This window comes from Marmota marmota, unplaced genomic scaffold (assembly GCF_001458135.2).
Source record: "Marmota marmota marmota unplaced genomic scaffold, marMar, whole genome shotgun sequence".
Lineage (NCBI taxonomy): Eukaryota > Metazoa > Chordata > Mammalia > Rodentia > Sciuridae > Marmota > Marmota marmota.
The window spans coordinates 10982579-11004018 of record NW_026000205.1 but is presented as its reverse complement, the minus strand read 5'-3'; the positions used below and the strand labels follow the sequence as shown (position 1 = coordinate 11004018).

The following is a 21440-nucleotide window of genomic DNA, read 5'->3' as shown; positions in this document are numbered from 1 at the left end:
GCTGTGTTTATTTTCCCCATAACACTGCCCTCTGGAACCTCCAGATCCTCTGAGCTTTGAACATATCCTAGGACCACATGCAGCTGCTAGAATGTCCCAAACTTCTCCTCAGAGGACGTTTAGGGATAATGCTCTGGTTGAAAGGTTGTAGGGACCAGAGTATATTTAATCAAGGTTGCTAGAGGAGGAGATTGACGGAGGTCATGGATGTACTAAGTCACCCTCAGTACCACTATAGGAAGACAATAGGGAAATTACTTTAAAAAAAAAAAAAAAAGATGGACTCTGAAGCCAAATGGTCTGGGTTCAAATCCCAGCTTGGCCTCTCATTACTGTGTGACCTTGGGTGAATTATTCAACCCCTCTGGGCCTGTTTCTTCATATGTGAAATAAAAATGATGAAAAGATCTAACCTGTAGGGTTATGGTGAGGATTAAGGAAACTAATATATGGAAAACTCAGAGTATGAGATGCTAGGACCTGATATATGATCCTGCAATGCTCTATACGAGAGAGAGAGAGAGAGAGAGAGAGAGAGAGAGAGAGAGAGAGAGAGAACACGACTCCTGAGATGTTACCCTGCCACTCAGAAGTCCCCAGGTGCTCTTACAGCTCTCCATGATCCAGTGGCCTCCACCCCAGGTATTCAGGACCTTCAAATTCTGAAGGATCCAGATCTGTTCTCTCACTAACATGAACTCTTATTTCCCAGGGACCTGACACTCCTGTGTTCCTTCCTTCCTTATGGGGTGTTTTATTATTATGTATCAAGCCTTGTTCAAGGTGCCGAGGACACATCAGTGACCAAGTCAGGCAAAATTCCCTGTTCCTGTGGTACTTGTGTTCTGGCAGAGAGAGATAAGCAATAAATATAAGTAAATTGATCACATAGCATGTTAGAAGGTAATACACACCAAGGAGAAAAAAAATAGAGCAGGGAAAGTGGGATCAGGATTTCTGAATGTGCAGTTTTAAATAGAAGAAGAGGTTCAAGCCAATTCTTAGAGGAAGTAAGGGAGAGAGCTATGTGGTTGTCTGGGAAAAGAGCATTCCAGGCAGAGAACAGCAAGAGCCTAAGGTGGGAATCTTCCAGGCACACTAGAGGAACAGCAAGATGCTCACTGCAGCTGCTGCAGAGGGATCGTGGTGCAGAATAAAGGGAGAGATGACAAGGACCTCATCACTGCAAGTGGCTGGGGCCACCACACATGCTGGCCCTGGGTGGTAACTTCAACTGGAAGGGGACTGACAACATGGGCACAGATGGGCCCTGCAGCACCTGATGCCCTGAGCCACATCCTTTGAGCTGCCCCTTGCACCAAGCCCACATCCCGACAAGAGACCCCAGGACCCTATGCTGTTCTGGCTGCCTGGAAAGATGTCTTTCATCACTGTCACCGAGTGCTGCTGCCTACGCCCTTCAAGGCCAGCTGCAGTGCCTGGAGTTGCCACTTCCCCAACCCCCATGCTGCACAGTCCTCACCTCCATGCACATACGTGTCAGTGCCTGGGGGTCAGTGTCCATGGAGGTTCCAGGCTGGCTACTGTGGGCAAGCCTCCAAGGAAAGGGTTAATGGCTGCTGGGGAAAGAAACTTGGGGAATCATGGGTGACGCTTCTTATTTCTGGAGGTCTGGTTGCTGGGACAAGGCTACCGGTCCCTGGGGTGGGACAGCCTCTAGGTGCTGGGAGCAGAACTACTAAGTTGTTGGGGGTGGAGTAGTTAAGAGGAAACTTCTAGAGTCTGGAGGCAGGACTTCTTGGATCCTGGGTCCTGGGAATGGAGGCCCCGTGGCTCTAAGGCTGGGACTTCTGGGTTCTTGGTTTCTGGGGAAACAAGACGTAGGTCCAGTGAGTCGGGGGGACATCTGAGTCCTGGGGCAAGGACTTCTAGGGCCTGGGTGATTAGAACTACTTCATTCTAAAAGGGATGGCTTCCCAGATAGGGTGGACTGAAAGGTCTTGGTTCTAGAGGGTGAGAAACCTATGGGCTGGAGTAAGAGTTCTGTGTTCCAGAGCCAGACTTTCATTTTGGATGGGGGACTTTGGGTTTCTGAGGACATAAATTTCTGTACCCTGTGAGTCCTTTCAAGAACATGTTGGTCAGGACAACAAATAGCAACTCAAACACTGATAGGCATTACGGGCAGATTCCTAGCCCTGTGGCAGAGCCCTCCAGAACCCACGTTTCTTACCTAGGGATCCAAGAATACTCAGAACCATGACTGGGTTCCTAGTCTCCAGCTTGACCCACTCTCTTCCCAACATCTGACATGTCATGCCAGGTGTGATGGTGCACACCTGTAATCCCAGTGACTAGGGAGACTGAGGCAGGAGGATTGCAAGTTTAAGGTCAGCCTCAGCAACCTTGTGAGACCAAGTTTCACAAAATAGCTTAGTGGTAAATCCCCTGGGTTCAATCCCCAGTATCACATTCCCACCTAAAAAAGAAAGAAAGAAAAAGAATCTGGCATTTCAGACTCTGGGCAACAGTGTCCACCATGGGTGGGACACTGGTTCGCTGCCCTGTTGACCTACTTGTGACCTACACCTTGGTATCCACATGGTGCTGTGTGAGAGCCACCTGTGGGCTGTGTGTGTCCCAGCCATCTTGCGCATTGCAGCCTAATGAATAGGAGAATCTGGTGTCTGGGAAGTGCCAGTGGACAGTTCCTCTGGTTGACTGCCCAGACACATTGTGAGCCCTATACAGCTCTGCCAAAGGTCCCACACAGCATCGGGAGATGGGGTGACCTGCTGTAGCTGCACAGCCCCTCTGAGATGAGTGTGACCTACCAACATGCCAATCAACCTGCTGACTGCAAGACCTCACGAAGCAAGACTCCACCCCTGAAACCTATCCCTGCCTTTGATGTACCCCTTAAATAAACTGCAGGAGCCTTTTTCTAGTTGTCTAGTTCCAGCTTCTGTGTGGATTGGACCTATCAGGGGCTCCACCTTTTAACCATCTTTGCAACTTTGTCTTTTGTTCTTCAGTAATTATTCTAGACTTTAACTTCTTAGGTGGCTTACACCCTCCTTGGCAGGAAGAAGAACCCCCTAAAGAGGCTCTGGCCACCTCCCCAGAGTGCTACTTTTGCCAGCAGCATATAGGGGCTGTCTGATGGGGTTGGTTTTGAATTCAGTGGGAATCCCATGGACCACCTCCAGCTGCCCAGATTCTGCAAGGACCAAGCAACACAAGTCTTGGGCCTTTGACCACATCTGCTTGATAGGTTTCCCCCTTGGAGTGCTCAAGTGCTGTTGGCAAGATGCCCACTAGCAGGGCACAGTGGTACACACCTGTAACCCCAGCAACTCAGGAGTCTGAGGCAGGAGGATCACAAGTTTGAGACTGGTCTTGGCAATTTAGTGAGACCCTGTATCAAAACAAAACAAAGAGAAGAACTGGGTATATAACTCAGCGGTAAAACACCCTTGGGTTCAATCCCCAGTACCCCCCCCCAAAAAAATGCCACCACTACCATTATCCTGTGTCATCCTGCCAATTGCCAGCACCCTGGCCTGCTTTGCCCACATCTATGATATCCTCTTGGGTACCTTGGAGCCCTTGCTCCTGTGCCTTGAGATGGAGGCACCAGGCCCCTATTTCCAAGATTGCTTGGAGGATGTATGTCTGGACACTGGTGCCTGCTCCATGCCCAGTCTCTAATGTGAAACCTGCCAGTTGCTAGGTGGCCAAGTCTTCCCCTGGCGGAAGCTGAGCCCTCAGTAAATACCCAGGGCCTCAGTCCAGCCTCTGAGTCTTTTCATCTCTGGGGAACGTGGCTCCACTCCTGACCAGGTTTAGCTCCTTGACTACTGTCCATCCCAGAGTTCCATACCCTCCCTGAACAACTTAGTCCCCGAGACTTTGGGCTTCCCATGGTGCTAGACTCAACACAGGCCCCTCCGTCATGCTGCAGACCTTCCTATATACCAATCTTGAAGTTTGTTCTCCTCTGATTAGAATCCAGTCCCCAACTCTTATCCTTGCCAATTCTCAATTCTGATGACAGTCCAGCCCATTAGCTCTGACCTCTTCAGAGAGATTCAGGACCCCTTCCCTGTCCAGCCCCTAATCCCTTGCCCATCTCAGAGATCCCATAAGTTCCTCTGATCCATGGTCAGCCACCCGGTGTCTCCCATCTGGGGGTCCTGGCTTCAGTTCTGTCCAAGTTGAATTCTCCAGCCCTTATCCCCCCACAAGACCCCAGATGACTGATCTACCCCAGAAACAGAAGGTGAGACCAGAGATACCCTTGAGGACCAAAGGGTTACTCAAATACATGCCCGAGTAACCCTCCATGCCTCCTCCTTTCCCCGGGCCCACTGTGCTCAGCACAGTCACACCCCATCCACGTGCTTTGGCTGCTGGGTCACTTGCGTGGGACTGAAGCTGCCCCAGGCCATAGGGCAGCCAGAATTGCCATGAGGGGTGCAAGGGTTACACGTGTGATGTGGCCATGAGTCGGTGCCAAGCCAAGCTGGTCGCTACCTTGAGCCTGGCTTTTGACTATCATCCCCTCATCAGGCCTTTAGCCACAGTTGCTTGCTGCCACCCCGGCTGCTGGGTGGCCTGAAAACCTTGCATTGCCTCTGGCGGTGTCTCAGGCGTCTGCATCGCCTCAAGAAGGCCCTGTCACTGCATCTCCAAGAGCACCTCCCAAGCACTGGCATTTGTTGGTGGGTGTGGCCCAGCAGGTATATGGCCTTAGAGGTGGTGCTGGAAAAGGGCCCAGGAATGCCTGGCCTCTGCTATGCACTGTGACTTCAGGGTGGCCCCTGACACTGGAGTATGTCACAGTGAGGCCCCACACTGCAGCCCACCTCATTGGATGGCCTTCAAGACTCCGTTCCAGTGGGTGAGTCCCTGGGTGTGTCCCTGGGTGTCCACCTCTGAAGCTCTCCTTCCCTCCCCTCTCCAACACCCTCATTTCTGCTCTTCTCCTCCCCTGTCCACTCTCCACTCCCTCATCTCTCTCTCTCTTCCCTTCACCTTTCCATACCTGCCTCATCAGCTGTGCATCCCTGCTCCGTGCTGCACAGTCTCTGTGTCTCTGTGTCTCTTCTTCCCTCCTCAATCTCTTCACCCCGACCCACTACTCTCTCCCATCCTCCGATCTGCATCTCCCCATCTTTTCCCCCCACCTCACTTTTGGAGATTGAACCCAGGGGAGCTTTACCACTGAGTTACAACCACAGTCTGTTTATCATGTATTTTTATTGTACTTTGAGACAGGGTCTTGCTAAGTTGCCCAGGCTGGCCTTGAATTTGTGACCCTCCTGCCTCAGCCTCCTGAATAGCTGGGATTGCAGGTATGCACCACAGCTGCAGGTTCCCTATCTTTTGCTCCTCCTCCTGGGTCTCAGAGTGCCCTCTCCCCCCACAAAATGATTAACTCCTCCCCATCCACCCTCCCCAAACCTCTCCTGTTCACCCAAACCCCTTCCTTGAGTGTCCCTCACTCACCACTGGCCCTTTCTCCCCCCAGAATAGCCCCTCTTTCTATCCCCAACATCCCCTCCTTCCTCTTCCTTGGCTCTACAGCCTTCCCCACCCCTCAGATGCACAGAGGCCTCCAGACCACTCTCCTGTCCTGAGTGTCCCTGCTCTCTCTGCACCCCCATGCCCACCCTGCTACTTTCACTGCCCCTCCCTCATTCTCTCCTGGCCCCCTTCCCACTAGCTTTTGTCAGCTTTTTCACAGCTGCAACCAAAAGACTTGAAAAGAACAATCTTAGGGGAGGAAACTTTTCTTTGGGGCTCACAGTTTCAGAGGTCTCAGTTCATACACGGCCGACTCCATTCCTCAGGACCCAAGGTGAGGCAGAACATCATGGCAGAGGAGCATGGTGGAGGAAGGCAGCTGGGATCACGGCACCAGGAAGCAGAGACTAAGCTCAGTTCACAAAATATGTATGCCAAAGGGAGCCCCCAAAGACCACCTCCTCCAGCCATGTCCACCTGCCTACAGTGGCCACTCAGTTCATCTTTATCAGGGGATCAACACTGATTGGGTTAAGGCTCTCATTACCCAATCATTTCCCCTCTAAACCTCCCTGCATTGTCTCACACATGAGCTTTTGGGGGACACCTAATATCTAAATCATAACACAGTATCCACCCAAAATGTTGCCTGGGGCCCCCTCCCTTTCACTTTCCCCCATCCAGTCCCACGTCTCCCAGGCCCTACACCTCATCATCCCCCTGTCCTTCCTCTAAGTCGTCCCATCCTCTTCCACCTCCCCCCCCCAGTTCTGACACACCCCCTCTCATGCCCTGTAACACACTTCTCAACACCCCCTCCCATCCTCCCCAATCTGGGATGTCCATCCTTCTTCTTGAGGGTGGTGCTGTCTGCAGCCCAACGTGGTCACATGCCTGGCCTCTGCACAGCTTCAGTGACCAATGACTTGGAGCTGCTGAGGCCTGGGCCCTGCGCTGTGCAGCGTCTTTGCCCAGGGTGGGGCTGTTCAGTGGCCACTGAAAGCACAGACACAGAAACAGGACGGCCTACCACCGACAGCCCCTTGTGCAAGCTGGGGGTGCAGCTGGGCACCCTTCCACACAGCCTGCTGCTAAAGCCCTTCTTCCAGGCTTGTGTAGAGACATGGGCATGCCTGCCTGGACCACCAAGAGACCAGGCCTTGCTCTCTTCCTGCCTGTGACCCTGTGTGGCAGCAGCCAGACAGCTGATAGCAGGGTACACCCTGGAGGGTGGCAGACTTCCGTTGTGAGTCTTCTACCCAAGGTTGTCCAGAGCCAGAGTGAGCGGGGACATGAAGCCTTTAGTCATCCACAGGTATTAGTTGAGGACCTACTAAGTGCTGTCCCCAATGCTGAGGATAGCACCAAACAAGAGGAATCCTGTGTATATTCTCATGGAAAGGACAGATTTCATTTGAGTTCTTAGCTAACACAGGGCACTGTGTGGGAGGAGTGTGGAGACCAAGAGAGGGAGGAGTAAAGTAGTGGGGTGGGCATGGGGAGAGAGGGGGTCTTCAGGACAGGGGCGAGATCTGGAGGCCTCTGTGGTCCCTGGGGACAGGGCGGGATACAGAGCCAGGGAAGAGGCAGGAGGGATATTGGGTGCTCTTTTAAGGCAGTAGTTCTCAAAGTTTCTCAGCAGCCCCAGCAATAACCAGGGTTTGTTAAAAATGCAAATTCTTGGGGTTGGAGGTTTTAGCTCAGTGGTGAAGTGCATGGGTGAGGCCCTGGTTGAATCCCCAGCAGGGGTTGGGGTGAGGGTGATGTAAACCCTTGCCCTACCCCAAACACACTGAATCAGAAATTCTGGAATGGAGCTCAACCATCTAGGTTTAACAAACTCTCTAGGAATTTCTGGAGCAAGGCCAGACCTGAGATCCTGTGTTCTACCTCCTTTAATTTAGCTCACTCTGTCATCAAACTGCTCTATGACAGGGCAGGGTGTGAGCACTTGTCTAAAATGCACAAGATCCTGAGTTTTACCCCCAGTACTGCAAAAATTCAAACAAAAGTTACTCCACAAGATAGCAACAATTGTCTGACTTCTACAGTTGAGGAAACTGAGGTGCAGAGAAGCTAAGCAACTCCCCCATATCCCACAGCCAGTAACTGGCCTTTCGGCTGATCCCAGAATCCTGACTCTGACTCATTGTGCTACAGCACCTCTACATAAGGTAAGAAAAGTCTCAATGATGGCATAAAAAGACACCTGCCACTAAGGAGGCTGAGGCAAGAGGATCACAAGTTAGAGGCTAACCTCAGTAACTTAACAAGAGCCTGTCCCAAAATTAGAAAAATAAATAAAAAGGACAGGGAATACAGCTCAGTGGTAAAGTGCCTCTAGGTTCAATCCCCAATACCAAATATAGATAGATAGATAGATAGATAGATAGATAGATAGATAGATAGATAGAGCTGATCTTTTTATTTATTGTTTATTTTTTCGTTGTTCATGGATCTTTTTTTTATTTATTTATATGCAGTGCTGAGAATTGAACCGAGTGCCTCACACATGCTAGGCAAGTGTCCCACCACTGAACCACAGCCCCAGCCCATAAAGCCAATCTTTACTGCTAAGCCCTCTCCTACTTCATTTAACTCTCCCATCAGCCCCACAAGGCAAGTACATTTTACAGATGAGGGAAACCAAGGCACAGATGGCTAAGGAATCTGCCCAAAGTTACACACCCAAAATATGGCTCAGCTGGATCTAAACAATTACTCATTTTTTTTTTAAACAGAATCTCACCAATTCTGAGTCTCTGTGTCCACTTGTCTCTTCCATGCCCCTCCTGAACTCTCGGCCCCACGTTGACTTACTCTTTTGTGTCTGTGTCCTCCACTCCCCACTCAACCCCTCCCTGCCTCTAGGTTCATGCTCCTGGGGACATCTGTTTGTCTTGTCTTACTATATATGGATGACCTCCATATGTACTTTTTGTCCAGCTGTGACCCAGTCAACTGGCTATAGCAGAGGCAGGGTGCGTTTTTTGTGGCACTAGGGACTGAATCCACTGCCTTGTACACTTGAGGTTGTCCCCAATCCTCTCATTGTATTGTTTTACTTTGAGAGGGGTCTCACTGAATTGCCCAGGCTCACCTTGAACTTACAATCCTCCTGCCTCAGCCTCTTGAGTAGCTGGGATTATAGGTGAATGCCACCATCTGGATTGGGCAGGGTTTTTTTTGTTTTGTTTTGTTTTGAGGGGCAAACTGGTTTTTTGTTTTTGTTTTTTGCTTCCAGTGCTGAGGATCCTACACCCCAGCCCTCAGGCAGTACTTCTTTTTTTGGTACTTGGATTTTGAACCCAGGGGCACTTTACCACTGAGCCCCTACATCCTAGTCCTTTTCGTTTCTTATTTTGAGACAGGGTCTCACTAAGTCGCTTAGCACCTAGCTAAATTGCTGAGGCTGACCTCGAACTTGCAATTCTACTGCCTCAGGCTCCAGAGCAACTGAGATTATAAGCATGCGCCACTGTGCCCAGCAAATAATTTTTTATTATTCTTTGTTTGTTTATGGTGCTGGGAATTGAACCCTGTGCTTTACACATACTAGGCAAGCATTCTACCAAATGAGCTATGTCCTCAGCCCTCAGGCAATACTCTTAATGGCAGTGTCAGAATCAAAGAGTGGAAGAAAAAAGGTTTTGGAGCACATACAACTGCAAAGACTAAAGGGGCATTTCTACCTTCAGGCTTAGCTAGATATCGGGAATTCATCTCTCTCTCTCTCTCTCTCTATTTGTTTGTGCTGGATTGAACCTTGAACCCAAGGGCACTTTTCCACTGAGTTATATCCTCTGTCTTCTTCTTCTTCTTTGTCTTGTTCTTGCTTGTCCCTTTTCTTCCCCCGCACCCCCCTTAGTTAGCTTTATTATTTATTTGGAACAGAGTTTCCTTAAATTACAGGGCATAGCCTCCAACTTTCTTTTTTTTTCCATTGAAGCAAAAGAAGAAAATTTATTGAAAAAATCGAGGAAAATCAAACAGAAAAATAACCTCAAACAAGTAACAAAGCAAAGACTAAAAGGAAATAAGAGGAAAAGATACCTAAATTAAGACAAAGCTCCAAACTATTTCAAGATGATGAAATTGGATTGGATATGGAATCTAAAGGATTCAGGTGGGGGGTGGGGATCTGATGTGGGTGTGGCTGTCAGCAGAGGACTGTGGGAAAATCCTTGTGGGAGAGCAGAGGTCCTTCATTCCTGGAGATGCAGGCAGCCGCTGCTCTGGGCTGTAGACCAAGATCCCCATAAATTAGGATCCTTGGGCTGTAGACTAGGGGAGGGGGCAGCATCAAGGGAAGGAAGTGTACCCAGGAACACCCATTCCACTCCTAGACTGGAGACCCAGACACTCCCAGGTGATTCAAATGACAGGTGGGGACAATAATTAGATGGAATAGTAGCCAGAGTGAGGACCTGTGGGACCCGTGGATTGGGGCAGGTGCAGAACCCCCATCCACTCAGAAATCTCCTGGACCGAATTTGTCTGCGCCTTCAAGGTCACCTTCCTCAGGCTCTGCAGTGGAGAGTCTCTTCAAGGCGGTTTCTAGTTCCTCATCCTCTCCCCTGAGGGGCCAGGCACTCTCCTGGGCACCGCCCTGGAGGTTCCCACAGGCCTGGGCCTGAATGGAGAACCTTCTGGATCTTCTGGGGCTGGGGTAGTGGATGACTTTCAGGATGAGCATGTACAACAGAAGCTAGACCAGGATGGGCCGGCCCAGGATGAGCATGAGGGCCGCCCGAGGCGTGGTGCAAAATGGCTGATAGCCTCGTTCAGGGTTCGGGTATATCTCCTGTTGCACCCTAAACCAATTCTGCATCTGTTGCTCCTCTAGGCCGAGGCTGGAGGCCAGGGCCAACAGGGTACCATGGGATGGAAAGGGGTCCTTCAGGAAGTGTGCCTCCAGCTCCTGCATCTGCTGCTTGCTGAGGATCAAAATAGACCAATCCGAGGCCGATGGGCCCAGCATACTACGAAGACTTTCGATCTCATCCATGGCAATGGAGGCTCCGTTCAGAGGAATGGAAGCCTCCAACTTTCCATCCTCGAGTCTCAGCCTCCTGGGTAGGAGAGATTACAGGTATGCCCCAACCCTGTTCAACTCCATTCTCAAACAGATTCTCCCCCCATGGTAGCAACAAGGCATCAATAATTTAGACTAAATCCTACAGCTTCAAAGCCTAACACCATTTTCCCCAGTAGCAGCTTTCTGTAGGCTTTGTTGGCCAATTATCATGGCCTAGAGGAGGGAGAAATAATCTGAAAGCCAGACTTGAGGCTTGTTAGCACCCCTAACAAGGAGGCTGGTGTTGGAATCACCTCAATCCACATATTGAAAGTAAGGATGGAGAGGCTTGGTGTGCAGCTCAGTGGTAGAGCAGTTTCCTGGTATGTGTGAAGCCTTGGATTTGTTCCTCACAACAGGAAAAAAAAAAAAGGTAAGAATAGGCAGTTGTCCAGGTACAGGCCGGACATGGTAGCAACTCTGGAGGCTGAGGCAGGAGGATCACAAGTTGCGGGGCAGCCTCAGCAACTTGGCAAGACCCTGTCTCAAAATAAAAATGGCTGGGGATGTGGTTCTGAGTTCAATCTCTGGTACCACAAAAAAAAAAAAAAAAGAAAGAAAGAAAGAAAGGAAAGGAAAGAAGGTACAGATTATTATTAGAAGGGTATGTGTTAGAGTCTGTAAACAAGTCAAAATAACACCTGGCATTTTGCCAGGGGAATGTTAGAGTTGTAAACAAGTCTGGATGGTGCCTGGCAAAATGCCAGAGGGAGTGGTTTGAGAAGTAACAAAAGCGAACCATTAAGTGTGGAGATTCCTTATTGGTTGACTGATGTATCTAGTTTATGCTAATTAGATAAGCTGTGTGGAATGTATAAATACTGCTCCTGTCCTGCAATAAACGGCTCCCACTCCTGCTGTATCAACGTACACAAGTTATTCGTCACCCTCCGCTTATTTTGCCCAGCCAGCCGGGCTGCGGCAGGTATGGAAGCCCTGCATGGGGTTGCATGCCTATAATTCCAGAGACTTGGGAGGCTGAGGAAGAAGGATCAAAGTTTGAGGCTAGATTCAACAATTTGATGAAGCTCTCAGCAACTTATCAAGAGCCTATTTCAAAATTTAAAAGACTGGGGAATGTACAACCACAAGAATGGGATCCTAATTAGAAAAAAATTATACTCCATGTATGTATAATATGTTAAAAACATCCTATTATCATGTATATCTAAAAAGAACAATTAAAATTTTAATTAAAAAAGACTATGGATATAGTTCTGTGGTCAAGCACCCCTGGGATCAATCTGGGTATGGAAAACAAAAATAGGCATCCCTGCTAGAGGCCAGAGACAGACCCCCACAGACCTTTGGGGGTGGGCAGGGCAACTTGGTTCACATGGAGGCCAACCCCTTCAGCAGAGGCTGGGGATGAGGTAACAAGACCTCAAAGAAGACAAAGAGAGGGGAAGCCATGCTGGTCATATCCTGGGCACATTAAAGTAGTTGGCACCCTGTGTCCCTGTAGACCTTCCTTCTGGCTGCCTCAATGGCCCGCACTTCCCTGAGAGCATTCTCCTGGGTCTCTGGAGTGTCACACTTGTGTGGACCCACTTGGCTTCTGAAGCCATACTCTTCCTCTCCCTGTACCTTCCAGTAGCACCTCACCATCCACTGCTTCCTCCATACCCAGGCCAGACTCCCTCATCAAGGACTTCTCCTGTCCCCTTCAGGGAGAGAGTGTGACCTGTGATCCTTTAGCTACACTAACCGGGGAGCTTGTGGCATCTCAGATGGAATTCCAGGCTCCTAATTGTGAGGTGACCAGGGATGGAGTCCAAGGAGTCAGAGGTGGGGTCATGACTTCTAGATCCTGGAAAGGCGGGTGGGGGCCTTGCCTTTTGGGTCTGAAGGAAGAGAGTTCTGGGGACCCCGAGTCATGGGTTCCTGTCTTTCTCTCTCCCCTACAGCATCCTCAACCCTGGCCCTGAGTCCTGTAGCCCCGCCACTGGTTACCCCAGTATGGCCCCATGACCCTGGTTACTCTCACTTTGTCCCATGTGGGTCCCATGCCCAGCCCCTTGGCCCCAGCAGCTGCAACCACTGTTCTCTACCAGCAACTCCCTGCCTGGATACCGGCTCCTGAAGGCCACTGTGGCCTGGCACCCACTGTCCTGCTTCCTCATCAAGGTGCACTTTCTGGACAGACAGATGTACTAGGCCCTGCCACTGCCTGGAAAGACCCTGATACCAGGATGTCCTGGTGCTGTCCCAACAAGTGCTGAGGTGGTTGTAAGACCTCCACAGGTGGCTGGCACTGCTGCCCATTGACCCAGTCCTTGTCCAGTCCCATTGTCCTGGAGGAACCACTGGTCTACACTGCCACTGGAGACTTCTACTTCCACACATTTAGAGGGGCTGTTGGGAGTTTCTCAGCTCCTACATCTACCAAAGGGTGATTCTCAGGGGCATAGCCCATGCCAACCTCAAGCCCATCAGCCTGACTGATCACATCCTACTTCTGCAGCCATGTAGCTGCACCAAGGCTTTGACCCTCTCAGTCTGTGACCTGACCTGACCCCATGAGCCTGAAGGGCCTCAACTACATCCAGGTGAGGCTCCTAAAGACTCCACATTATTCCCACTATTCCAGGCAACCTATAGTTAACTTTTTATTAACTTTCCCATTGGATCTCAAAATGCCGACTCCAGTTTCCTACTGACCCTGTGTATCCCCCACCAATGGCTATTGACCCCCTCCCAAGTTGTTGGTTGATCCCTCCCCATCAACTCCCCACTTGCCATTATTAACCACCACTGAGACTCCAATTACCCTACCATTGACTCTCCATTGAGTCCTCAGTGATCTTCCTATTAACTCCCTAATAGCATCCCCTTGACCCACGGGCACCCCACAGATCTCCCCACTGCCCCTCCCTTTCTTTGGACATTCCACTAATCTATTGAGTCATCCACTGCTCCCCAACTGATCCTTCCACTCTTAAATTGACTTGCCCATTAACCCTATCCACTGTCTTTTTGAGCTACCTTCCCCCACTGATCTGAACTCAGCAGTCTGTTGACCTTCCCAGTGATCCATTAACCAGTCCATTAATGTCCATAATTACCTTCCCATGGAGCTCTCCCACCACCCACCAATTCTCCCAGTGAACTTCTTATTAATATCCACTATTCCATTGAATTCTCAAGCCATTCAATTATCCTAATTGAGTCTCTCTTTGACCCATTTTCTCACCCATTGAACTTTCCAAAGAGTATCCCATTAACACCTGCTGATGCCACCCGACTTACTTTCCAGCAGAGCCTTCCCACTCCATTGCCACTCAAAACCACCCACTAAGACTTGATCCGCAGTGATATGTGAACACAGCCACCATTTCTTCATTTGCCATCTTCTTGATCTTTCTATGGCTCCCCCAATGACCCTTACTCACTTGGCTATTCTCTCATTACCCATCATTGAACTCCGAGAGATCCTCATTTACTCTGATCACTCTACCATTGAATCCTTAACTGAGTCCTTAACTGACCCTCCACTGAGGCGCCTATTGACTAGACCAGAGAATTAGAAGTTATTTTTGCTAAAGGCACCGACTCTTCATGAGGGTCTGAAGGTTCCCAGTGGTAACTAAAAGCAGGATAAAGCCAGGCATCTCTGCTTAATTTTGTATCTTTCTTCAGATTCCTGCTCAGCTCTGCATTTGGGCAGGTTATTCGCTTTCTTCCCCTCATAAGGAGATCTCTCCAGAGGCACAAGAGACCTCTACTTGGACCTTTCAGGCTCACACAAAAGAACTTGAGGGCACATAAGATTTTAGTAAAGAGGAAGAATTTTAACAGAAAGTGAAAGGTAAAGATATTCACTCTCAGAGCCAAAGGTGGGCTATCTCAAGAGTGAGAAGCATTATGGGGGTCTTGGGCTCTTTATTTTTTTTTTAGTACTGAACCCAGGGGTACTCTACCACTGAGCTATATCCATTGCCCCCTTTTTATTTTTAAGATGGGCTCTTTTAAGTTGCCAAGGCTGGCCTTGAACTTACAATCCTCCTGCCTCAGCCTCCCGAGTCTCTGGGATTACAGGTATGTACTACCTTGCCTGCCATGGGAGCTTCTTTTAAAGGAAACTTTGTGAGGGATGGACACGGTAATGTATATGAGAATAATGACAGTTCAGTGAGTTCAGTTCTTTGATCATGGATCACAAGACATTTATGATGGCCTCATCTTCTTCCAGAATCTTCAGGTTGACATTTTCTCTTCCATAATGTTTAGAATGTGCCTATATAATAGATGTCTTAAAATACATCTCTCTTTGCTTTATCTAATCTGAAAATACCTGTGTAGGCTAACACTGCACTTAACCTTTAATCAAAATGAGGCAATTTTCACAGATGAGTGAATTTACAGTAACTGTAACATTTGTAGATTTCTCAGAAATTTGGGAGTGACGTGCCTGGAGGTAAAAACAGGGCTGGAGAATATGTCTAATCATGTGGCTTTTAGATTGATAGCTACAGTCTCTTTTTCCTTCCCTTTTGTCTCATTTCTACCTCTTTATTTCTTCCATCCTATTCATGTTCATCTAAAACTGATAATACAACCAATCTTGTCCCCCCTCAAGGCTGAAGACACCAAGATAAGAGTACCTAAGTTATTTTCATGATTTTCAGGGACATTCCTTGGCTGCAATAGTGAACATCTGCAATCCTAGTGACTCAGGACACCTAGGCAAGAGGATTGAAAGTTCGAGGCCAGCTTGGGCAACTTAGCAAAACCCTGTCTTAAAAAAATAAAATAAAAATGGCTGTGGATATAGCTCAGTAGTAGAGTGCCCTTGCAGTATCTGCAGTAACACACACACACACAAAAAAAAAACATACACACACTTGCAGGAACATTCAAGCTTTTATAGCCTCCTGTTGCAGACCCCTAAAGGAGCCCCTAGAAGACTCTAGTCATTTCCCTAAACCTGCATTCACCCTGGATTCCAGAAAGAGCACAGCCTCACAGATAGATCACCCCATGATGAATCTGCCCACCCTAAGTGATCACCTCATGGGAACTGAATTGCCCCTTCCATGATCTCAATGCTAGGTAATAGACAGATGTGGGTGGTGGGAACATAAGGTTAAGGGGATAATTCTATTAACTGGGCCCACTGTGCTGACCCCCAGATGCTTTTTTTTCTCCAAGAAGCAATTTATCCGCAGCCCTGCCTGGCTTAAGTGGACAGGATATGTTACATTCCTCGGCAAACAATCTGTTATCTGTAGGATAAATGCAGGCACCAAAAGTTTCCTCCCTGCCAATAAGAAAAACACGAGTTACCCTGAAGGAGAAACTTTTGTGATCCTTATACTGATCAGATCCCAGAACTATGGGAAATAGGATAATCCTCCTCACCATAAAATCTATAAGAACAAGGTCCTGTTAGAACTGGTCGGCATGGGCCAAAGTGAACCAGAGTTGCCTTGGATCTTTAGCATATCATTACAACAGTCAAATTTCCCCTCCATGGGGTAAAACCATGCATAGTAGGGAGTTGGAAGTCTGATGCGATCCTGCTGTCAGTCAAAAATCAAGAAGTGGTCCTGCATGGGAGTCTCTGGAAACTTCCTTGGCACCCCCAGTAAAACTGGAGTTCAGGAGGGGTGCACCATCTTTCTCCTCTCTGAGAACCCACTCTCTCCTTTAAGAGTGTCCCCTATTTCTCTTTTTCTAGACCTTCTAATAAACTGATGCCTACTATTCTGGGTGACATGTCTGAAAACTTTACAGTGTGACAGCAAAAACTGGTAACTGAGGACACTGTGGGTTTGCATGGCCTCCACAACAGGCCCTTACTCTGTAACACCAGGACAGACAGAAAATCATCCTGCGTTGAAAGTGATCTGACTGAGATGAGGCAGAACATCACGGTGGAAGACATCAGTGGTGGAGAAAAGCCACAAAGATCATGGAGGTCAGGAAAGAGAGGAGGAGGAAAAAGGAGAAGAAGAAAAGGAGGAGAAGGAAGAGGAGGACGAAGAGAAGAGAAAAGAGAGAAAGGGGCTAAGGGACAAGAAATACCCTTCCAGGGCAGGCCCCCAGTGACCTATTTCCTTCAACCAGCCCCACCACCTACAATTTCCACCACCTTCTAGTAGTCAGTTAGGCTATAAGTGGATTAATCCACTGATGAAAGCAGAGCCCTTATGATTAAATCATTTCCTAAAAGACCCACCTCTGAATAATGCTGCATTGCGGACCAAGGCTTTAACACACACGGAACTTTAGGAGATATTCTAAATCCAAACCATAAGAATCACTCAGGTGATAAGGACTTCTCCAGCCACTTTACAGAACCAAACTGAGACAATGGTCAACCAAACCACAGATTAACCAAGACTGTTCAATTATGCATGTCTCTGTACCAATTATTCCTCTATTTAAACCTAGAGTTCACATCAATGCTGCAAAGACAGGACTGAGACTCTTGATCTGTTTCCCTGTACAGCCCTGTTGATTAAAATTCCTTTCCTGGGGCTGGGGATGTGGCTCAAGTGGTAGCGCGCTCGCCTGGCATGCGTGCGGCCCAGGTTCGATCCTCAGCACCACATACAAACAAAGATGTGTGTCTGCCGAGAACTAAAAATAAATATTAAAATTCTCTTAAAAAAAAAATTCCTTTCCTGCCTTTTTATTCTTTCTTTTGTACTAGAGATTGAACCACCCAGGGGCACTTCACCATTGAGCTACAATCCCTTCCCTTTTTTTACTTTATTTGGAGACAGGGTCTCTGGTAAGTTGTCCAGGCCGGCCAAGAACTTGAGATCTGTTGGGTGCGATGGTGCACGCATGTAATCCCAGAATCTTGGGAGGCTGAGGCAGGAGGATCACAAGTTCAAAGCCAGCCTCAGCAAAAAGTGAAGTGCTAAGCAACTCAGTAAAACTCTGTCTCTAAATAAAATACAAAATAGGGATGGGGATGTGGCTCAGTGGTAGAGTGCCCCTGAGTGCAATCCCCAGTACCCCCCACACACACACAAAAAAAAGAACTTGAGATCCTCCTGCCTCAGCCTCTCCAGTTGCTGGGATTACAGTCTTGCCAACCACAACTGGCTTCCTTTCCCGCTTTTCACTGTTACTTTCTCCGTTTGATTTTTTGGATGAGTGGCAAGACCTAATTTGTTGGGACCCTCAGAGTCCTGCTTCTGGCCTAGGACTTGGGTAACATGACCTTCCACGGAATCCTCTTATGACACTTAATGACTAGCCCTATTAACCAACCTCTATGTTCTCCTTGATCTCTCTCTGGTTCTTTTTGCTGACCCACCACTACTCTGAACCCTCTCCTCCTGCTGTCTCCCCACTGCGCATCCTCCCTGTAGGTGGTCAGAATTCAGGAATTGCTGTCTTTCTCTCATGGCAGCTGCCTCTGCACTACCTTCAGAGCCACCAGCTCTGTGTGGAAATAGACCTCTCCTGACCAGGACTGGAGCAGCCTGGTGCCTGTGATGAGCTGCCAGGGCTCTGTGGACCCTACCTATATGAACTCTGCAGCCCCAGCGGCTCCAGCGGGCCCTTGCGTTTGCTGGACTGCAGCCTGGTCTGGGAAGGCCTCTTGTGGACCCTGCTTCAGCTACGGATGCCCACCTGCCAGGGAAGTGCACTGTGGGCTGCTGGCGCTTCCCAAGCTATGCAGTGCTGGACTCCCACTAGACAACGTGTATGGCAAAAAGGGCCACGCGTTTGGGTCATCTACCCTGTTTTGCCAAGCCCTGAGCCTACACCTGTGGCTGAGAAGGACCCCTGACTTCTGTCTAGAATGCCCAGGCAGTTGGAGAGAGATCAGAAGAGTCGCTAGGCCACCAGGCGCTGATGCAGCAAATCCAAGGGAAGCAGTTCCCCCTGGGTTGGAGGAAACAGACCAGGCAGAGTGGACCACGGAAAGGAGCAGCCCTACCTGGTGTGGCTACGGCTTAATTACGTCTTTCTGTCTTTTGCGCCTGTCTCATTTCGTCACTCTGTGTCTACCCACCAGCCCCAACCCACTCACCATCATGCCTCTGTCTGTCTCTCTCTGTCCCTTTCTGATTCCCCTCCCCCGGGCCCTTCTCTCAGTTCCCCCTCTCTTCCCAGAGTACCTCTGTGTTGCTCACCCCCGCATCCTCTGCATCCTCCGTCTCTGCTTCCCCCATCTGCCCATCAGCTTCTTGTGGGCGTACTTCCTTCTCTGTCCCCCACGGTGTCTCTCCATCTCTGTCCCGGCCAGGTTTCTGACCCTCCCCCTCAGCATTGCCGTGCTATAAGGGCTGCTCCTGGGACCAGGGCTTCTTGCTGAGCTGCAATGTCTGCGTGTGTGCGTGGCTGCCTGCCCGAGCCAGGGTACTGACCGCTGAGCACCATCTGGTACCCTGGGCCTGGCTCCGTATGCTGCTGCCGCTGCGGCGCTTGGGTGGAGATGGAGCACGCTGACTGCGTGGATGCAGCCTCGGTAAAGGACTGAGTTGCTGCCAGCCGAGGGCCCCACGCTCACGCTGCACCTGCCAGCACCTGTGCTCACATCCTTGGATCCTGAGCGCTACCTCGACTTGGGATGTGTGGGGACCCTCGCCTTTCAGGTTGATGTGGCCCACCGTGAGGCCAAACCAGTCCGCACTTCAACTTCTTTGGACATCCAGCTACAGTTGGACTGCTCAGTGGTCAGTGTCATCATAGTAAGCACCCACTGGGCTACCCCCAGGCCCTGCCCCTCCCCTTCTGGAAACATCTCGGTTTCACGTGTGTGCCCCCTCAGGATTTTAAATGATGCAAGGATACAATCAGGTGGAAACACCCTGGATATAATTAAGTGCTAAACAGTAGCTGTTGATACTTATATTATGTCCACCATGTAGGATTGCAGAAAATCTGTCATTTGGGATTTTTTTTCAGTAAATACTATTAGTGATAAGCTCTTTTCTGGCATCATCTCACTTAATTCTCACAACTGTATCAGTCAACTAACACTGTAGAATAAACAACTGCAGAATCTTTTTTTTTTTTTTTCTGGTCCAGGGGATTGAACCCAGGGGCACTCTACTACTGGGTACATCTGCAGCCCTTTTTATTTATTATTTTGAGACAGGGTCTCCCTAAGTTGCTCAGGCTGGTCTCAAACTTGTGATCCTCCTGCCTCAGCCTCCTGAGTAGCTGGGATTACAGGTGTGCACCACCACCCAGCACAACCTCTGAATCTTAGTGACTTACTCCAACCAGTTTTCTCACTCATATGTCTATGAGTTGATTGGCATTTAGCTGATCTTGGCCAAGGTCACAAAGCACTTACCACATATCCAGCTCTGTTCTAAGCCCTTTTAGTTATCTCATTTATTCTCCCAACAACCCTATGAAGTATATATTCTTTTCTTTCCATTTTACACACAAGTAAAGTTCAGAAAGGCTTTCTCTCCCCCAGTTCTCACAGCTCATTTGTGGCATGATGAGGACGGACATCCAGGTTGCAGAAGCGCTAGAAATAAGCTGGAGCTCCTCAGCCACAGTCCCAAATTCTTTCCTTCTCTGTAGGTGAACGGTGAGGGCTCCCAGGCTGTGGCTGCGTTTCATCAATATGTGGGGCAGCCAGATGCACCTGTCAGTACCTTCCACCTTCTGAGGCCAGCTATCAGGGCTTTATGAGAACTTTGGTGGCAATTTGGTCCAAGTCCTGACTGAAGTACTGGTCATTACTCCTGTCTACTTCTCCAACCAGTCCACAGTGTTAGCATCAGCTGCGCCATGAAATTTGTTCAGATCTTCATGGCTCCCAAACTGTGTGGACTTTTGAAGGTATCAGATGGCTCCTTTGACCATTACCTGGGCCACATCAACCCCAAGCCCTTTCTTATTATATACCTACAAGAGAAGAGGTACCTTTGCCTCTGTGATGCCCTCACAGCCTGGCAGGAAGCTGGAATTCCCTGTGAACTCCTGGGCAAGCCCTAAACCTTATAAGTTCTATGGTTGGTTCTGGGGTGTATCCAGAGCAGGTTATGGGTTTCCAGGAAGAACGCCCTCCTCTGATAGGGGTCACTAGGTCATAATCTAGTATTATGATTTAGATATGAGGTATCCTCCAAAAGCTCCTGTGTGAGACAATACAAGAAAGTTTAGAAGTGGAATAATTTGGTTATGAGAGCTTTAACCTAATCAGTGCACTGATCCACTTAATAGTAGTAGTAACTCTAGGCAGATAGGGTGTGATTGGAGGTGGATCTTTGGGGACATGCCTTTGGGATTTATGTTTTGCCCCTGATGAATGAGAGCACTTTCTGCTTCCTGGTGCTACTTCCTGAACTGCTTCCCTCCTCCACACTTTTCTGCCATGATGTTCTGCCTCACCTCAGGCCTAGAGCAACAGAGTCAGCTGTATATGGACCAGGACCTCTGAAATTGTGAGCCACAAAAAAAAAAAAACTTATCCTCCTCTAAAATTGTTCTTGTAAGTTTTTTGGTCACAGAAGCAAAAATAAAAACTTACTAAAATAAAAATTGGTACTTAGAGTGGGACCATTGCTGTGACTAACCTGACCGGGTGGTCCAGAAGCTTTTGGAGCTTTTTGGAATTTGTGGGAGGAATTTTGAAACATTTAGAGATGCAAACTGGAAAAACTTTAGAATGTTGTAAGCAGAGCTTAATGGGAGATTCTGGTGGGAGTTTAAAAGACTAGAATGCTGATAAGACTGTGGACAGTAAAGAACGGGCTCATGAGGTTTCAGAGAAGGAGGACTCTATTGGAAAATGAACTAGAGGCCATTCATGTGGTGTTATGGATAAGAAGTTCTTACATTTTGCCCATTTCCGGAGACTTTGTGTGAGACTAAATTAAAGGTGATGTGCTAATTAATCTGGCAGAAGAAATTTCAGGGCAGCGCAGCATTCAGACAGTGGCAT

At 48.8% G+C, this 21440-nt stretch overlaps 1 long non-coding RNA gene across 1 annotated transcript; it reads right to left on the bottom strand.

Moving 5' to 3' along the window:
- Window positions 1-224: 224 nt before the first annotated feature.
- LOC125612642 lies at window positions 225-18944 on the bottom strand. Its single transcript, XR_007343132.1, has 3 exons — window positions 18667-18944; window positions 3303-3379; window positions 225-1826 (listed from the first exon to the last, which is right to left on the bottom strand). It is a non-coding gene; the product is annotated as an uncharacterized LOC125612642 (long non-coding RNA).
- Window positions 18945-21440: the final 2496 nt, after the last annotated feature.